This window comes from Tachypleus tridentatus, chromosome 13 (genome assembly GCF_004210375.1).
Source record: "Tachypleus tridentatus isolate NWPU-2018 chromosome 13, ASM421037v1, whole genome shotgun sequence".
Classification (NCBI taxonomy): domain Eukaryota; kingdom Metazoa; phylum Arthropoda; class Merostomata; order Xiphosura; family Limulidae; genus Tachypleus; species Tachypleus tridentatus.
The window spans coordinates 200,893,674-200,912,928 of NC_134837.1; the positions used below are offsets into that span (position 1 = coordinate 200,893,674).

The 19,255-nt window shown below is 37.0% G+C and overlaps 1 pseudogene across 1 annotated transcript in view; it reads left to right on the forward strand.

Annotated features, from left to right (window-relative positions):
- Window positions 1-19,255, forward strand: part of LOC143238134 (protocadherin Fat 4-like) — a 144,943-nt pseudogene that overhangs the window by 77,305 nt on the left and 48,383 nt on the right. Inside the window, exons 17-25 of the transcript XR_013020423.1 lie at window positions 10,092-10,177; window positions 10,473-10,557; window positions 11,683-11,811; window positions 12,371-12,682; window positions 13,478-13,717; window positions 14,066-14,326; window positions 15,705-15,807; window positions 16,995-17,122; window positions 17,592-17,716. The product of XR_013020423.1 is annotated as a protocadherin Fat 4-like (transcript). The remainder of the gene's footprint in view (window positions 1-10,091; window positions 10,178-10,472; window positions 10,558-11,682; window positions 11,812-12,370; window positions 12,683-13,477; window positions 13,718-14,065; window positions 14,327-15,704; window positions 15,808-16,994; window positions 17,123-17,591; window positions 17,717-19,255) is intronic.

Consider the following 19,255-nt stretch of genomic DNA (forward strand, 5'->3'; position numbering starts at 1 on the left):
CAGTTTGCTCCCCTCCACTATTCTTCCACTTTTCATGGAGGGTTGATAATAATCCATGAGGCAGTACTCATTTTCCTATATCTTTGAGGAACACTGGCTGTGGTCGATGCCACCCGACCTGCGTGCCCTGGTGGAAGCTGGATCAAGCAAACTAGCCCTCTTTCACTGCTCTTGCAGAACTTGATCCTGCCATTGTCTGTAAGTCATCAATAGATGGCTGTGTGGCAGCAGTAACTGACTGTATTATGCAGGCAGCTACCCAGTGTATTCCTAAAACCTCGATATGTTTATCACGATATTCTCGTCCATGGTGGAATCCTTCCTGCCACATGGCACGGAAGACTCAGAAATGGGCTTGGGATACTTTTTGTAGGTATCCCACACTCTTGCACCACATCACTTTCCAGCAGGCCCATGCACATACTTAGTGGGTAAGACGTCAAAGCCAGAAGGAATTTTGGATTAAGTTCACAACCAGCATATCTTCTACCACCAGTTCCAAAGTCATATGAGACAAGATTCGAAAGGTCAGTGGGCAGTATAATTTTGTTCCCCTCTTGATCTTGCTTTCTGATGGCCAGGAAGTAGCTGATACCTGGAGCTTCACTGATACTTTAGATGAAAGCTTTTTCCGAATATCTAGCACTTCTGCTTGTTCCTCCACCTTCTTGCCCATTAAGACTCGGGCAGAGCTATCACCTCTTTCCTTTCGAGCTGAATGTCTCTATGACTATACCTCCCTCAGTGTGGATTCCTGTACGTGGTGAGGGGATCTCCCAGGTTAGGTTCTGTTCTTTCTGGTTACCTCCTCTGGGATCTCAACATCCACCCACGTGTTTGCCGTGCATGGCAACGCGTGAAAAGAAGGAGAGGATCCTGGTGGTTGAGGGGTCCAACCCTAACACACCACTTTGGCCTTGAATTCCTGTAGACGGGCAGCCTTTGAGTGGCCCCTCTTGGGCCAATCAGTTGGACCACTTGGGCTAGAGTCAAGGAAGTACCAGTGTTAGAAGTTCTCAACGGGTGTTGTGGACATTGTGTCTGATGCTGGTGTTTGGGTATAGTGCTCACAAAACCCTGGTATTGCTACAATGTCCTTGCATGACATTGTAATGCGTCCCCTCGTAGGGCTCTATTGTGGGTGGGGTCAGTGGGTACCAAAATTTTCATTTTTTCCTATGGAGATTCCTACAAAAATTTAAATAAAATAGTGAAATTACAGTCAATAGGTAAACGACCGCATCTTGAAGACTCTTTGCAGAAATCTTCAGCATCTGTAACACCTGTACCCCATTTTTTTTATATTACATTCTCTTTCAGAGAAACCTTTAGGGCAAATGTCCCCCGTTTTTATTCAGAAGGGACTAGAGGTACTTGCTGGCTCTCCAAAGTCAGCAAAGAAGCTTCAATCTGGAGTCATATTGGTTGAAACATCAACATCCAAACACAGTGAACACTTCTTGAATTCAAAGGCAATTGGGGATGTACTTATTGAGGTACCTCATGCTACCTTGAATTCATCGCGAGGGGTTATTGTTGAGAGGGATTTGAAGAACATCCGTGAGTCGGAGATTCTCGCTGGTTTTTCTACTCAAAGAGTTTCTGCAGTAAGGCGCATCTTCACTCGCAAAGATGGAGTTACACTACCGACAAATATCCTCGTTTTGACATTTGCATCACCACGTGCACCTACCACCATCAAGGCAGGTTATCTAAATTGCAGGGTACGGCCATACATTCTAAACCCTCTCCGATGTTTCCAATGTCAGAGGTTCAGCCACTCAAAGACGTCATGTCGTGGTTCCCTGACATGTGCTCGTTGTGGTGGCAAGGACCACGATGCTTATCAGTGTGAAATGGACCCACATTGTGTCAACTGCAATGATTCTCACCCTTCCTACTTTTGTTTTTGCCCTAAATGGTTGGAGGAAAAAGAGGTTTGAAAATGACTCATAACATTACTTATCCTGAGGCTTGGAAATTGCTGTCTGCCACTTCATCTTGGACGTATGCTGCTGCACTTCGTTCCACAACTACAGTGGGAGTGCAGACATATCTCTCTGTGCCTCCAAAAGAATTGTTTTCAAAACAAATGAAAAGCCTTTTGACCTCCATGGTTAAAAAGGTTGATGAATCAACTTATACGCCCATATCTGTTCCTCCCATACATTCCAACAAACCCCAAGATCCACATCCTTTGGTTCCAGGTACAGGTATTTCTTCAGATACATCTTTTTCTCCCACCCCAAGATGCAAAACAATCATTTGTTCACATTCTCAGTCACTGTAATCCACTTCCAACAACAAAGACCTGCCCAAACGACCCAGGGCAGGATCCATGGAGGTCGATAGACCTCCTCCAAATAAGGACAGTAAGGGAAAAAGACGTGGTCGTAAACAGAAGGGTTCTCCAGCCACTTCACCTACCCGTCATAAAAATGGCCACCTTGATACAATGAAACTGTTGAGGTTTACGTTCTAATCTGGATGACATCAATACACTGATTGCTTCCTACCATCCTGTATGTCTTTCCTTACAAGAAACATTTCTAAAACCTGCCAATACAGTCACCTTTCGGCAGTTTTCTCTGTACGGAAATAGGCTGTGTGATGGACGAATACATGGAGGGGTGGCACTGTTGGTTGATCAGTATGTGCCCACCCTGTCTTTGCCACTCAACACACCCTTGGAGGCCGGAGCCATTCGTGTTTCCTCGGGTCATACCATCACTGTTTGTTCTTTCTACCTGTCACCTGGAGAGACATATGATCAATAAGAGCTTGATGCTCTTACTTAACAGTTGCCATCTCCCTTTTTAATCCTTGGGGACTTTAATGGGCATCATCCCCTCTGGGGAAGTGCTGTTATTGATAGGAGGGGTCGCTCTGTAGATCATATGCTCTCTTATCACAATCTTTCTCTTTTCAATACTGGTTCTTCTACTTATTTTCACGCACCTAGTCAGTCCTTCACCGCTATTGATCTCTCGGTTTGCTCCCCTTCATTATTCTCCCATTTTTCATGGAGGGTTGACAATAATCCACGAGGCAGTGATAATTTTCCCATACTTTTGAGACTGGCTGTGGTCGATGCCACCCTACCCGCGTGCCCCAGTGGAAGCTGAATCAGGCAGACTGGTTCACTTTCACTGCTCTCGCAGAACTTGATCCTGCCATCATGAGTCAACCATCAATAGACGACTGTGTGGCAGAGGTAACTGACTGTATTATTCAAGCAGCTACTCAGTGTATTCCTAAAACCCCGACACGTTTTCCATGATATTCTCGTCCGTGGTGGAATTCTGCCTGCCATATGGCACAGAAGGCTCAAAAACGAGCCTGGGATGCTTTCTGTAAATATCCCACACTTTCAAACCGCTTCATTACTTTCCAGTGGGCCCGAGCACATGCTAAGTGGGTAAGACATCAAATCCAGAGAGAATCTTGGATTACGTTCACAACTAGTATATCTTTTACTAGCAGTCCCAAGGTCATATGGGACAGGATTGGAAAGGTCAGTGGGCACTACAATTCTGTCCCCCTCTCGACCTTACTCTCCGGTGGTCTTGAGGTAGCTGATGTCCAGAGCATCGCCGATACTCTGGGTGAAAGCTTTTGCTGGGTATCTAGCACTTCTGCTTGTTCCTCCACCTTCTTGGCCATTAAGACTCGGGCAGAGTGTTTACCTCTTTCCTTTCAAACTGACTGTCTCTTTGACTATAATCGTCTCTTTACACGGATGGAACTGAAAATGGCCCTTCATCAGTCTGGCAGTACATCTGTTGGATCTGATGATGTACACTATGACATGCTATCTTTCTTCTGCTTCTCTTGATACTCTTCTGATTGTTTTTAACCATCAGGAGAATGTTTTTCCCAATGCCATGCGCCAGGCTATTATCTTACCTTTCTCTAAGTCTGGGATAGATCCGAAGATTCCTTCAAACTACTGTCCAATTGCTGTGACAAGCTCTTTCTGTAAGACCTCAGAGAGTATGGTTAATGCTCGTCTTGTTTGGTTCCTCAAATCAAACAACCTCCTCTCGCCCACTCAGTGTGGGTTCCGACGACAGCATTGCACCATGGACCACCTAATTCAACTTCAAACATCAACCAGAGAAGCCTTTCTCCAACGACAACATATTGTATCAATATTCTTTGACATTGAGAAGGTTTATGACACAACATGGAGGTATGGCATTTTGCGAGACCTCCATTTATATGGGTTACGTGGCTATTTACCCATGTTTATTAAAAAAATTTTAATGGACAGGAGATTCCAAGTTCGTGTGGGTTTGATACTTTCCCGTTCTTGTCTACAGGAACTTGGCGTCCCTCAGGGCTGTGTTTTAAGTGTCACACTTTTAAGTATAAAGATAAATGCAGTCACTGAACCACTCCCTCTCACTGTTGCAAACGGGCTCTATGTTGATGACTTTCTCATCTCGTGTCAGTCGTCAAACATCAGATATATTGAGCATCAACTACAGACTGCTCTCAATCGTGTACTGAAGTGGACTACAGTGAACAGCTTTAATATCTCTCTCTCTAAAACTGTTTGCATGCACTTTTGCTGCCAACGGGATATTCACTCTGATCCTGAACTCCGTATCAGTGAAGTTTCGCTGCCAGTGGTCCCTGAGACCAAGTTCTTGGGGCTTATCTTTGACTGTAAGCTGACCTTTATACCACACTTATAGCAGCTACGGGTCAAATGCGCAAGAGCACTGAACATCCTCCATGTTCTTTCTACCACCAGTCAGGGAGCAGTTCGATGTTCTATGTTAAAAATATGCTGTGCTCTTATTCGATCGGAACTTGACTATGGATCAATGTTCTATAGCTCTGCCTGACCCTCGGCCTTAAAGATGCTGGTTCCCATTCATTATCAAGGACTTCGACTCTGAACTGGAGCTTTCCTCCCCTCCCCAGTTCAAAGCTTATACGTAGAATCACATGAACCTTCTCTGCATATTCGTTGTTTGCAACTGTCTTTACTATATTCTTCGAAACTTCGTTCCTTACCAAAGCATCCCACCTGGGGATGTGTTTTCCTTCCTCAGTGGGCCATACTTTTTCATAACAGACGATCTGCCATTGCTTCTTTTGGCCTTCGCATCCAGATGCAATTGGATGAATTGTGTCTGTTCTTGGATAACATTGCAGAAAAACACTGGTCAGCCCATCCAACCATGGCTTATTACAGTCCCCAAATGTGACCTTTCTTTAAGTCATCTGAGAAAGGCAGATACTCCCGATTGGAAGTACTGCCTTTTATTTACTGAACATCTTTCGAACAATCTTTCCATTCCAATTTATACAGATGGTTCCAAATCAGGTAATTTTATGGGCTCTGCCATGTTTTTTTGCAGTTTGGTGGTTGCATGCAGAATCCCCTCTACAGCTTCTGTGTTTACTGCTGAAAAGTACGCCATATCTTTTGCCCTGGATCATATTGAAGCTAAGCAGTACTCAACTGCACTATTTATACTGACTTGCTTTGTTCTCTACTGGCCCTGGAATTGCTTCACGTTGGCTCACACTCTGTTCTCGCTGATATTCAAAACCAACTGGCCCATTTCTCATTAACATCTACTTCTATCCAGTTTTTCTAGATACCAAGTCACGTTGGTATTCGCTGGAACGAGCTTGCAGACACGGCAGCTAAATCTATCTGCTCTGACACTATCACCACTGTACCTATTCTGTACCTGGACTATGGTCCTATATTCAAGGCTCGGCTCCATGTCAGCTGGCAGTCCACTTGGAGTGAACAACACAACAACAAGCTTTTCCAAATAAAACCCTATATTTGGCTTTGGCCATCTAGCTTTTGTAAGGTTTGGGGGGAGGAAGTTGTTCTAACTAGACTATGCATTGGTCACAGTTTTTTGACTCATCGTTTTCCTTTATCTGGAACTGTTGCACCAGTGTGTAGTTTGTGTAACCCTCAAATCACTGTAAACCACATTTTACTCTCTTGCCATCGGTACGACTCTCAATGATAGCACCATTGGTCCCAAAGTTTATCCATAACATTAGACAGTGTTATTGGTGTGGTGACACTGTCCACCTTGATAAAGTTTTTAGTTTTTTAAAAGCTGTTAATCTTCTTAAAATCATTTAAGTGTTTGATATTTATTCATTACACCTTTTTAATTGTGGTTCCCTTTTAAGAGTCTCAATCTCTCTAGTTCAATTTGAAATGGGAAAATGGCCAGAACATTAAATAACTCGACACCAGGACTGGAAAGGCCAACTTCAGGTGACTAACACTGCTGTTTGAACTGTCCATTTGAACTACCCATTAGTCGTCCTGGCGAGTTGTTATTACAATTTCGCTGCATGTCTTTTAACACTTTTATTACTTTACCTTTAGGTACTGGCCATAATGACACATAACCCGGAACCAGGACTGGAAAGGCCAACTTCAGGTGACTGACAGTGGTTCTTGTACTTACCTGTTAGTCTTCCTGGCGGGTTATGATTATTACCATTATGCTACAGAAAGTCCTTTACAACTTCTCTTACTCTGCTTTCTCTCTTAACATTGTAAACTAGGTGTCAACATTGGTTTTATGCTTTTTTTGTTTTTCAATGCTGTTTTGTTTTACCTTCATTTCCTTTTATGTATTTTACCAGATTTAATTTATTTTTACTTTTTACCGGACGTTTGGCGCAGATAGCCTAGTTGATTTGTGCCATAAAACACTAAATCAACCAACCAACCAACTATGACTATAATCATCCCTATATACTGATAGAACTCAAACTTGCCCTTCATCAGTCTGGCAGTACCTCAGTTGAAGCTGATGATGTACACTATGGAATGATGCACCATCTATTTCCTACTTCTATTGCTATTCTTCTGATTGTTTTTAGCCAGATCTGGCATGAGAATGTTTTTCCTGATTCCTGGTGCCAGGTTATTGTTCTATCTTTCTCTAAACCTAGAAAGGATCCCAAGATTCCTTTAAACTACCATCCATTTGTTTTGATAAACTGTCTGTGTAAGACCTTACAGAGGATGGTTAATGCTCATCTTGGTTGGTTCCTCAAATCAAACAACTTTCTCTTGCCCACCCAGTGTGGGTTCTGACGACAATGCTCTACCATAGACCACCTGATTCGACTTGAAACGTCAATCAGAGAAGCCTTTCCCAAACAACATCTTGTATTAATATTCTTTGACATTGAGAAGGCTTATGATACAACATGGAGGTATGGTATTTTGCAAGACCTCCATTTATATGAGTTGCATGGCCATTTGTCCATTTTTATTAAACATTTTTTAATGGACAGGAGATTTCGAGTTCGTGTGGGTCCGACACTTTCCCTTTCTTTTCTACAGAGACATGGAGTCCCTCATGGCTGTGTTTTGAGTGTGACACTTTTCAGTATAAAGATTAATGCCATCACTGAACAACTCCCTCTTACTGTTGCAAATGTGTTCTATGTTGAACTTTCACATCTCATGCCAGTCATCAAATATGAGGTATATTGAGTGGCAGCTACAGATTGCCCTCAGTCATTTACTGAAGTGGACCACAGCAAACGGCTTTAACTTCTCTCTCTCTAAAACCATTTGCATGCACTTTTGATGCCAATGGGGTATTCACCCTGATCCTAAACTCCGTATCGGTGAAGTTGCGCTATCTGTGGTTCCTGAGACAAAGTTCTTAGAGCTTATCTTTGATCATAAGCTGACCTTTATACCACACATCAAGCAGCTACGGGTCAAATTTACAAGAGCACTGAACATCCTCCGTGTCCTCTCTACCACCAGTTGGGGAACGGATGGATGTCTTATGTTAAAGATATATCGTACTCTTATTTGATCCAAACTGAACTATGGATCACTGGTCTATGTCTCTGCCAGGACCTCAGCCTAAAAGATGCTGGACCTCATTCATCATCAAGGACTTTGGCTTTGCACCAGGGCTTTCTGCACTTCCCCAGTTCAGGGCTAATACACAGAATCTCATGAATCTTCTTTGTACTTCTGCCATTTGCAGCTGTCTTTATTATATGCTTTGAAACTTCGTACCATACCAAAGCATCCCACCTGGGGTTGTGTTTTCCTTCCTCGGTGGGCCATACGTTTTCAGAACAGACGATCTGCCATTGCTCCTTTTAGCCTTCATATCTAAGTGCAGTTGGATGAATTGGCTCTGTTCTTGGATAACATTGCTGTATCCACTGGTCAACCCATCCAACCATGGCTTATTACAGTCCCCAAATGTGACCTTTCTTTAAATCATCTGAGAAAAGTAGACACCCCTGATTTGAAATACTGTCTTTTATTTGCTGAACATCTTTTGAACCATCCTTCCATTACTGTTTATACAGATGGTTTGAAATCAGGCGATTCTGTGGGCTCAGCCATGATTTGTTGTGGTTCAATGGTTGTGAACAGAATCCCCTCTACAGCTTCTGTATTCACTGCTGAACTGTATGCCATTTTTTTTGCCCTGAATCACATAGAAGCTAAGCAATACTTAAATTGTACTATTTATACTGACTAGCCTAGTTCTCTACTGGCTGTTCACACCCTGTTCTCGTTGATATTCAAAACCAACTGACCCATTTCTCTTTAACATCTACTTCTATCCAATTTTCCTGGATACTGAGCCATGTTGGTATTTGCGGTAACAAGCCGATACTGCAGCTAAATCTATCTGCTCTACCACTATCACTGCTGTACCTGTTCCATACATGGACTATGATCTTGTATTCAAGGCTCAGCTCTGTGTTAGTTGGCAGTCGACTTGGAATGAGCAACGTGAAAACAAACTTTCCAAATAATACCCTCTGTTGGACTTTGGCCGTCTTGTTACTGTTAGGATCGGAAAGAGGAAGTTGTTCTAACTGGACTACACATTGGTCATAGCTTTTTTAACTCATCGTTTTCTTTTATCTGGAACTGATGCACCGATGTGTTCTCTGTGTAACACTCAGGTTACAAAAAGCTATATTTTATTGTCTTGCTGTCATTATGACTCTCAGCGACGACACCATTTTAAACATGTTCTATCCCAAGGTTTATCCATAACGTTAGACAGTGTTATTGGCATTAGTGAACTGCCCACCTTAAAAACGTTTTTAGTTTTTTATAGGCCATTCATCTTTTAATGTTATTTAAGTTTTTAAATGTGATTCCCTTTTAAGAATCAAAGTACATCTTGTTCGATTTGAAATATTAGAAAATGACTGTGACGTCAAATAACTCAAAACCAGGAACAGAAAGATCAACTTCAGGTGACTAATGGTGGTTTTTGAACTTATCTGTTAGTCTTCCTGGTGAGTTATGATAATTACAGTTATGCTACGGAAAGACCTTTTCAACTTGTATAACTGTAGTTTTTCTCTTATTGCTGTAGACTAGATGTAAACATCGGTTTTAACGCTAGTTATGTGTTTTTTAAACTTTGTTCTGTTCTGTGTTAATTTCCTTTTATGAATTTTACTAAATTTATTTTAATTTTAACTTCTTACTGGATGTTTTGCGCAGATAGCCTAGTTGCTTTGTGCCATAAAACACCAAACCAAAACCAAAAGTATTATTGACGTATGAACAACACTGAACCATTATTCGTAAACAAACAATAATAAACACGTACTTGTAAACAACATACTGAAACAAAACATTACTGACGCATAACAATACTGAACCATTATTCGTAAACAAACAATAATACATCCTTACTTGTTTCATTGGTTGGTTGGTTGGTGTAACTACACAATAAACTATCTGTCGTGTGCCCCCACTTGTATCGAAACCTGGGTTTAGCATTGCAGATCTGCAGACATACTGTTGACTTATTGGTAGGTGTTGACAAAACAATACCAGCTCCTTAAAAGTAAACAAATATTATTAGATCTGTAGTTATAAATGACTAATACTGAACTCAAGCTTGTGAACAACAAACACAATGTAAATTATCTACAAAATTATGACTTAAGTTAAAAACACACAAAATCGAGAGAATGAAACTAAACACCTTGAAATAAAACTGAAAAATTCAAGAAAATATTTCTTAATCCAAATAATAAAACAGAATTATTAACGATAGTTTAATACTTGTTTACAGGCCAAAGACCCAGATGTAGACACAGTTCTGACATTTTCTATTATCAGGGGAAATGACGAACAAAAGTTCCTTATCGATGCAAGAAAGTAAGTTATTTTCAGTCTTTCTCATATCAGTGTCTGTGAACATTACAAACTTTCTAACCACAGCACATTACGTGTGAGTAGTACGAATTATTTAGCTGCATCACAATGGCTCATAGAAGAGTTCTTAATTGTTTTACAATATAAACAGTGAATGGTTAATGTGGTATTTCATTACATATAAACAATGTATGATTAAAGAGATGTTTCTTTACAATATAAACAGTGCTAGATTAGAGAGTCTTTACCTTACAATATGAATTAGAACATGAACTCTAAGAAAGTATTTTGATTTCAGTGGAAGAGTGATAACGGCAGCTGTCCTGGATTACGAACAGCGACAATCCTATGATCTTCTAGTTCAGGTTTCTGACGGCCTCAACGTAAGTCACCACAGCATGTTTTGACATACTCAAAATGTTAACTAGTAAAACAAAATATTAGAATTACATGTTAATTAGTGAACCACAATATCAGAACTGCATGTAAACCAGCAAAACACAGTATCAGAACTGCATGTTAACTAGTGAAATGCAGTATCAGAACTACATGATAACTAGTGAAACACAATATCAGAACTACATGTTAACTGGTGAAACAATGTACCAGAACTGTATGATAATTAGTGAAACAAAATATCAGAACTACATGTTAATTAGTGAACCACAATATCAGAACTGCATGTAAACCAGCAAAACACAGTATCAGAACTGCATGTTAACTAGTGAAATGCAGTATCAGAACTGCATGTTAACTTGTGAAACAAAATATCAGAACTGCATGTTAACTGATGAAATAAAATATCAGAACTACATGTTAACTGGTGAAACAAAATATCAGAACTACATGTTAACTAGTGCAACACAGTATCAGAACTGCATGTTAACTTGTGAAACACAGTATCAGAACTGCATGTTAACTGGTGAAACAAAATATCAGAACGACATGTTAACATGTTAACTAGTGAAATGCAGTATCAGTACTGCAAGTTAATTACTGAAACAAAATATTAGAACTGCATGTTAACTAGTGAAACAAAATATCAGATCTGCATGTTAACTAGTGAAACAAAATATCAGATCTGCATGTTAACTAGTGAAACAAAATATCAAAACTGCATGTTAACTAGTGAAATGTAGTATCAGAACTGCATGTTAACCAGTGAAACAAAATATCAGAACTGCATGTTAACTAGCAAAACACAGTATCAGAACTGCATGTTAACTCGTGAAACAAAATATCAGAACTGCAGGTTAACTGGTGAAACAAAATATTAAAACAATTTTTTGTGCCATTACTGCAGTCATTTACTTCTGTTTGTATGACTGTTAACTGATTGGATCAAATCTGAGTTCCCAATCTTCTTGGTATCTTTGCACACTTAATGACAGTGTATGTATTTTAAACATGGTTTTACTGCTAACATTCTAGACAATGGCCACACCTTATTTACACCATGCTTGTGTTGTTTAATATTCACCTCATGCTTGTGTTATTTAATATTCCAGACGGCCGCAACACCCTTGTCAGTAAAGGTGGTTGATATCAATGATAGACAGCCAATTTTCACTCACAACTATTACAACTTCTCTGTTGTGGAAGAAATTCGACAAAACATAACAGTTGGAAGTGTTCTGGTAATTTTTGTCAACTATTCATGTAGATTGAATTATAAACCTAGATGTCAACTTATGTTTAAACACTCTAGTAGCTGTCAGATGTTATTCTTATTTTTCCTTAAATAATATTAAACCATTTTATTATTGTGGAAATTTTTCACTTTGATTATTTTAAAGCATGGAATTGTGTTATTTATTTAGGGCTGTTTCACTTAATCTTTTGTATAGGTCATTCTACCGCTGTTAATAGGTATAATTGCCTATGAATGTTCCAAAAGCTTTCATTTAACAGCTGTTGTTTTTTGTTTTTTGTACCTCTTGAGAACATTTCTTTTTCAATTTTAACTTTAGAATGTCAATTGAGTGGAGATTCTATAAAATGTCAAATTTATCAAGTGAGAAAATATTTTAGTAACATGCATGATATTCCCTTTATAGTTCAATAATATACACAATGTCCCTTTACATGTTTATATATTTCAATAACATATATAATCTTTCCTCTACATGCTTTAGTTCATGTTTCACTAGTTCAGTAGTTTCACATCTCATTGAAATTCATCATTTCACCTCACAGGCTATTGACAGCGACTCTGGTAAAAATGCTGCAGTTCGGTACAGCATCCTTGGGAGTAGGGCTAGCAAAGTTTTCCATATCGACCAAAGAGGAAACATCTTCACCCAACGGAGCCTTGACAGAGAGGCAGAGACAAAGCTAGAGTTTTTAGTCGTTGCATTTGATGGAGGCGTACCTCAGTTGAGTGGGACATCAACCGTGATAGTCTATGTAGAAGACATTAATGACAACCCACCAACTTTTGAAAGCAACAACTATGTTGTGAACGTTCCCGAAGAAAGAGAACCACCTTACAAAGTGTTTGAGATTATGGTAAGTAGGAACTTTTATAGAGAGGGTAGAGAGAGGATGTGAAGCAATCATAAGCAGTCTAGTTTTAAATAATATATTAGGGTGAAACATATCTTTATTTAACCTTGATAAAAATAAACTTTAACTCTGAAAAAACGTTTCTGTATTTAATGCTGATAAAAATAAACTTTTACTTAACCTTGATGCAAACGTATTTTTATTTAACCCTAATAACAAAAGTTTACTTAACTGATAAAATCATACCTTTTCTTAACCCTAATACAAAAAACATACCTTTACTTAAACTAATAAAACAAAATTTACTTAATTCTGATAAAAATATACCTTTACTTAACCTTGATAAAAACATTCTTATATTTAAAACTGATAAAAATTTTTCCTACATTTAATCATAAAGAATTAGCTGGCCTGCTGGAAGTTGAAAACTAAACATCCTAGAGTAAAAACACTGATTTTATCACTGGTATTACTTAAACACAACAGCTGTTAGTTTGGCTTAATACAAGTGAATGAGATGGTGAGATGGTGGTATTGTAGTAAATACTGGCAGTTGTGGTGGTATTGTTGTAAACACTAGTACGATGGTGTTATTGTGGAAAACATCAGAGGTGTGGTATTATTATTATGACTACTGGTATTATGGTGTTATTAGAATAAAAACTGGTATTATGTTGTTATAATGATGACCACAGATATTAATAAAAACTGAAATTATGTTATGTATGCTCTGGTGTTACTAAAGAGATCGTGAACTAACAGTACACAAGAACAGTTCAAAGTGTTTCTTTATCACAGGCTGATGACAAGGATTCTGGAGAAAATGCAGAAATGAAATACAACATAATAGGAGGCAATGAAAACAATGCATTTGAGATTGATGAAGACAGTGGTATAGTGTACACAGCAGACAAACTAAATTATGAAGACCAGTCAGAATACAAGTTGGAAATTGTTGCAAGAAATGCCAAACCATTCCAAGGACCTGCTGCTGCAAGCCTTGCCAACCCTGTAGTTCAGCTTGTGGTGAGAGTACAGGTAAGAAGGTATTTCACAAACTGTAACAATATTTTAAGACCCTGATGGGGACCATCATCACCTCCAGGCTTATCATCATAACTTATCTTTCTTCCTCTTTCTTCTAGTTGTTCAGTCACTCTATACTATTCTGTTGGAGTGTAGATGATCAAGTGTGTAGTGTTGAATCTCAACTGACATTACAAAGCAGTTTGTGAATTAAAACCAACAAAAAATTAAAACAAATTAAACAAAAAATATTTACTTAGTCACAAGATTTTGGAATGAAAAAAAAATAAAAAATTGAAGTGGAGGTTTCCATGTTTTATGCACTGACCTAATTACTTAACATTTTACTTGTTTCCTCAGGATATCAATGATGGGGCAGTTGTTTTCAGTCAACCTTCTTATCAGTATGGAATTTTGGAGAACACCCCCAGGGCAGAATCCATTGGATTTGTGAATGCCACCAATTTTGGACGATCCCCTCAAGACCAGGACATCACTTATTGGATTGGAGAAGGGAATGAAAATGACCACTTCTGGGTTAATCCAAACACAGGGATGATAATTCTCATGGACGCACTAGATGCTGATCCACCTGCCAATCAACGACTGTTTAATTTGAAAGTTTGTGTTTAATAATGTTATATTCTTTTACCATAAGACTAATCTTTGTGATTAGATCATGATTCCACAAACAATATGAGACATCAAACCAATGTTGTTATACCATAACAGTTTGTCAGTTAACTAGTATGAACATTGCAACTTTCTCTTTCTTCAAAATTCTAACACTGGAATATTTCAGGTAATAAGTTCATACAAACGATATTTGGTATAGCAGGATTATTTTAGTAGACGTACAATCTTTGTTATATGTTGGAGACACTTTTCTCAAGAGTGTTCAGCATTTGTTACTTTACAGTAAAGAGTATTACAAAAATATTTCATGTAGTCATGAAAAGATCATCCACCACTGAATTGGCATTTTGACAACATTTCCTACCACTGGACAGGCACTCTGACAAAATTATGTAGCACTGGACAGGCAATTTGACAAAATTATTCAGAACTAGATGGTTATTTTGGCAGTATTATCTGCCACTGGATGGCTACTTTTATAAAATTATCTAACATTGGATGGGCACTTTAACAAAATTATCTAACACTGGACAGACACTTTGACAAAATTATCCATCACTAGATGGCTAATTTTAGCCACGCAATATTTATCTGAAAATAAGATGATTGTTACCATGGTTTGGAAAAACTTATAAATTCTGTAATTTTCTAATGGATGTGATAAAAATTTGTTATAGGAAGAAAGTTTGATTTGTTTGTGACAAATGTTTTATATCAATAGTGTATCTTTTAAAGTCGATGAAGAACAAACAAATATTGCACATAGGCTGAGTACGTTATAAAAACAAAAGTTGCTTTATTGTATTTCTTGTATCTTAAAACTTATTTTCAGTGAATTTTATGTCAATATTTCAAGCACAGCTACCGAAGAGTTTTTGTGCATAGCCATTTGGACTTAAGAGAAGACGGTTAGTCAGCAATAACAACAGTCAACTCTTGAGCTATTCTTTTCTCGTATATTATGCAATTTGAAAGTCACTGTTATAACTCACTATTTGTTTCAAACTTTGAAGTGTGCTTTTGTGATAACAGATTGCAAACCACGAACCCTTGGCTTTAGTTGGAGCATGTTAAGCTCTATTCCAAGCCCAATTTCTTTGAAAAATAAATCATTATTGATTGATTGCTGATTTTTTCTTAATTATATGCGAAACTACACGAGAGTTATCTGCACTAGTCGTCCCTAATTTAACAGTGAAAGACCTAAATGTCTTGTGCCACTGGTTCCCCCCCATTTGCACATCCCTGTATGAGTAATGCCGTGTTTTACTAGTATGCATTTTTTCATTATTTTAATCTAGATTGCTGAAAATGTATCACAATGACCAACTGATATACTCCATTTTTCTTCTCAACTCTACAGATATTTGCTCGAGACAACTTGTCCATCAACTCATTTAACAGTTCGGTGCCAGTTCGAATTGAAATTGTTGATGTAAACGACAACTTTCCAAAGTTTACTGAAGGTAAGAAATGATTCAGATTTGAGATACAATACAAAAATTTCAATATTTCTCTGTTTGAACTGCCTACACAGTACCTAACCAAATTTTGAATAATTATTTAAAAAAATATAATAACTACAAAATAGGTAAATGGGAACTAAGTAAAACATAAAGTTTGTTTAGGAGTAGCAACTGTCAAAAAATAAAATCTAATTCATATAAAAATAAATGTATTATAAATAGATCTTTCAACATATAATATCTGTGATAAAAATTCCAGAAAAGTCTTGTTATCAAAACATTTGGCCAAACAATAACAGGAAAACATGTAAACAAAATTCACAGTTTGTATAGTATAAATAAAAGATATACAATAATAGTGCATGTGCAATATGTGTTATTTGATATGTTTTCGACTAATTTAAATTAATTCATCTCACACAGGCCATAAATAAATTGTAGCATGAGTCCGTGATGATGAGAAAACCCACTTGTAGAGAAAAATATATATTTAAACATGGCTGGTATGGGTTAAGAAAAGTTTGCTCCTCTACATAAAAGGTTTTTTCAACCCATAACAGCCATTTTTAAATATAAATTGCAGCATTATGAATTATTTTGCAAGTTATGTTAATACTGTTTTTATTATTATTAGGAAGTTTTAAACTTTGCTAAGTTTTAATTTAATCACTTTTATTGTTCAGTGAAAACTGCACTTCATGAAGACACATTTTATTGTTGTTTTTCTAAAGTTAAAACTCGATTTCATGAACAATTTAAATATTGTATTATCAAAGACAGCTGGTATTGGTATTAAAACTTTAATTAAAATAAAGTAGAGAACAACGTTTCAACCTTTTTACTTCAAGTGGGTTTATTGTCATCATGAATTTAAACATTCTTCAACTTTTGATGTGTTACTGTAGAAACTCGAATGCTGTAAACACTTGTGGTGCCTAACCCTAACTGTTCTAAGGCCAAAGTTTTGGTTATTTCTAGAACATTACTCTCTCTAACTTCCTGGAATACTTCTCTGAAAACACATACTGCCTACAGAAGTAACCCTAACTGAACTATGACTACAGCTTTGGCTGTTTTTGGAACACTACTCTCTCCATCTTCCTGGGAATACTGTTTTCTCTGTAAACACAAACTGCCTACTGAAGTAACCCTAACTGATCTAAGATATAACTTTTGGCTATTTCTAGAACACTACTCTCTCCAACTTCCTGAGAATCTACAAGTTGGAACCAAACTTCCATCATTCTACAAAGTAGAAGATATAGATTCTGGAGAAAATGGAGTTATAAAACACTATATTATCAACGGCTCTCAAGTAAGGAGTCTGTTAATTATTTGTCACTGATTTCCTTACACAAGGTTATTGTCAAATAAACGAGTTACATAACACAATAAAAAAAATTGTATACCTTTAAGTGTATTATTTAAATAGCAGAAAATTAAAATATTTCGAAAAAAAAATTGTTAGGAAGTGAAGTATGTTATTATACTAATACTTTCCAAGCTCTGAAATTATATATACATTGGTTAATGTTCAACAACAGTTAAAGTACACAATAGAGTGTGACAAGTGAAATGTCATTACTGTTGTTTTTAAATCAGTGATGTTAGTGACTTAACTGATTGGGTTATTTAAATTATGTCATTGCCTTACTTAATTTGGATGATATAACTGGATTAGTAAAACTGTGTTTGAGTGATGTTATTTGACTGAAATCAAAATATTTTACCAAATTTATGTAAAGGTTTATTGTGGCAGTATACTAGAACTATCTTCTTCACAGGAAACCTTTTTTGTTAACTCAACTACTGGTGAAGTCAGACTTATATCTGTATTGGATTACGAAACACAGGAAAAACTCGAATTTGTTGTATATGCGGTAGATGGTGGCAACCCTTCAAGAACAGGGCAAGTAAAAATTACATCATGCAAGTGCACTATACAGAACACAAGGCCTTAAATAAATGAAAACCATCAGTGGTTCAAAATCTCTACATTAGATTGTAGTCAGATGATATTTTTTACAGATAGTCTAGAACTATTTATTACAAGAAGTGATTTCATTGTTTAGATTTTTTAAAGGTAGGTTAAAACTGATTGTTGTAACAAGTTATGACATTTTTTTACAGTTTTACAAGTAGATTAAAACTAATTGTTTCGACAAGTGATGATACATTACAGTTTTTACGGTAAATTAAAACTGATTGTTGTTACAAGTGACGACTGTTTCCAATTTTTACACATATATTAAAACTAATTGTTGCAACAAATGATGGCATTGTTTACAGTCTTTACAGTTAGATTAAATATTATTGTTATGACAAGTGACGACTCTGCAGTTTTTACAGGATGATTAAATATTGTTTCTACAAGTGCTTACACTGTTTACAGTTATTGCAGGTTAATTAAATGTTGTTGGGTAATGTGGCATTATTGTTCACAGTTTTTACAGGTGGATTAAAAATAATTGTTGCTACAAGTGAGGTATTGTTTACAATTTTTATACATATATTAAAAGTGATTATTACAAAAACGTAATAGTGTGAATACATGAGCATGTTTTAACTTACAGAAACATAAAACATCCAATATAAAAAGGAAGGGACTAAATGGTACTTAGGTTTGGTATAGTCAGGTGGGTGTGGCACTCAACTCATAATCTAAGGGTCATGGGTTCGAAGCCCCATCACAACAAATGTGCTCACCTTTTCAGCCATGGGGGTGTTATAATGTGATGGTCAATCCAACTCTTCGTCAGTAAAATAGTAGTTCAAGAGTTGGCAGTGGGTGGTGATGACTAGTTGCCTTCCTTATAGTCTTACACTGCTAAATTAGGAATAGCTAGTGCTGATAGCCCTCATGTAACTTTGCACAAAATTCAAACCAGACTAAATGGTAGTTACTCAAGGATTTTTAAGTTAATGGGAAACATTTATATACTAACCTATGATGTATTCTAAACCATGGTATTTACATATTGTAAACTATGATGCTCACATACTCTATTATGTGGTATTTATTATCATATCATAGGTTATAATACATACTCTATTATATGGTGTTTATCTATTATTACCTATAATGTTCACATACTCTATTACATGGTGTTTACATATGACATTCACATACTCTAGCCTGTGGTTTTTACATACAATAACCTATGATGGTTTTATGTTCTAAATCATAATGTTTACATACATATCCTAACCTATGTTTACTTATTTTAACCTGTGTTATTTACATATCCAAACCTATAATGTTTACACACTAATATAAACAGTATGTAAAATAATATTTGTTTACAGTGGACACCAGACACCAAAGGTATATTTTTTGTTCAATTAAACACACAATTAACCACTTCTTTATTTCTGCATAAGAAAATCCAGAAGCATTACAAAATAAGGTTGAAAATTCATGTCTGGTATTTTAATTGCAAGAGTTTTT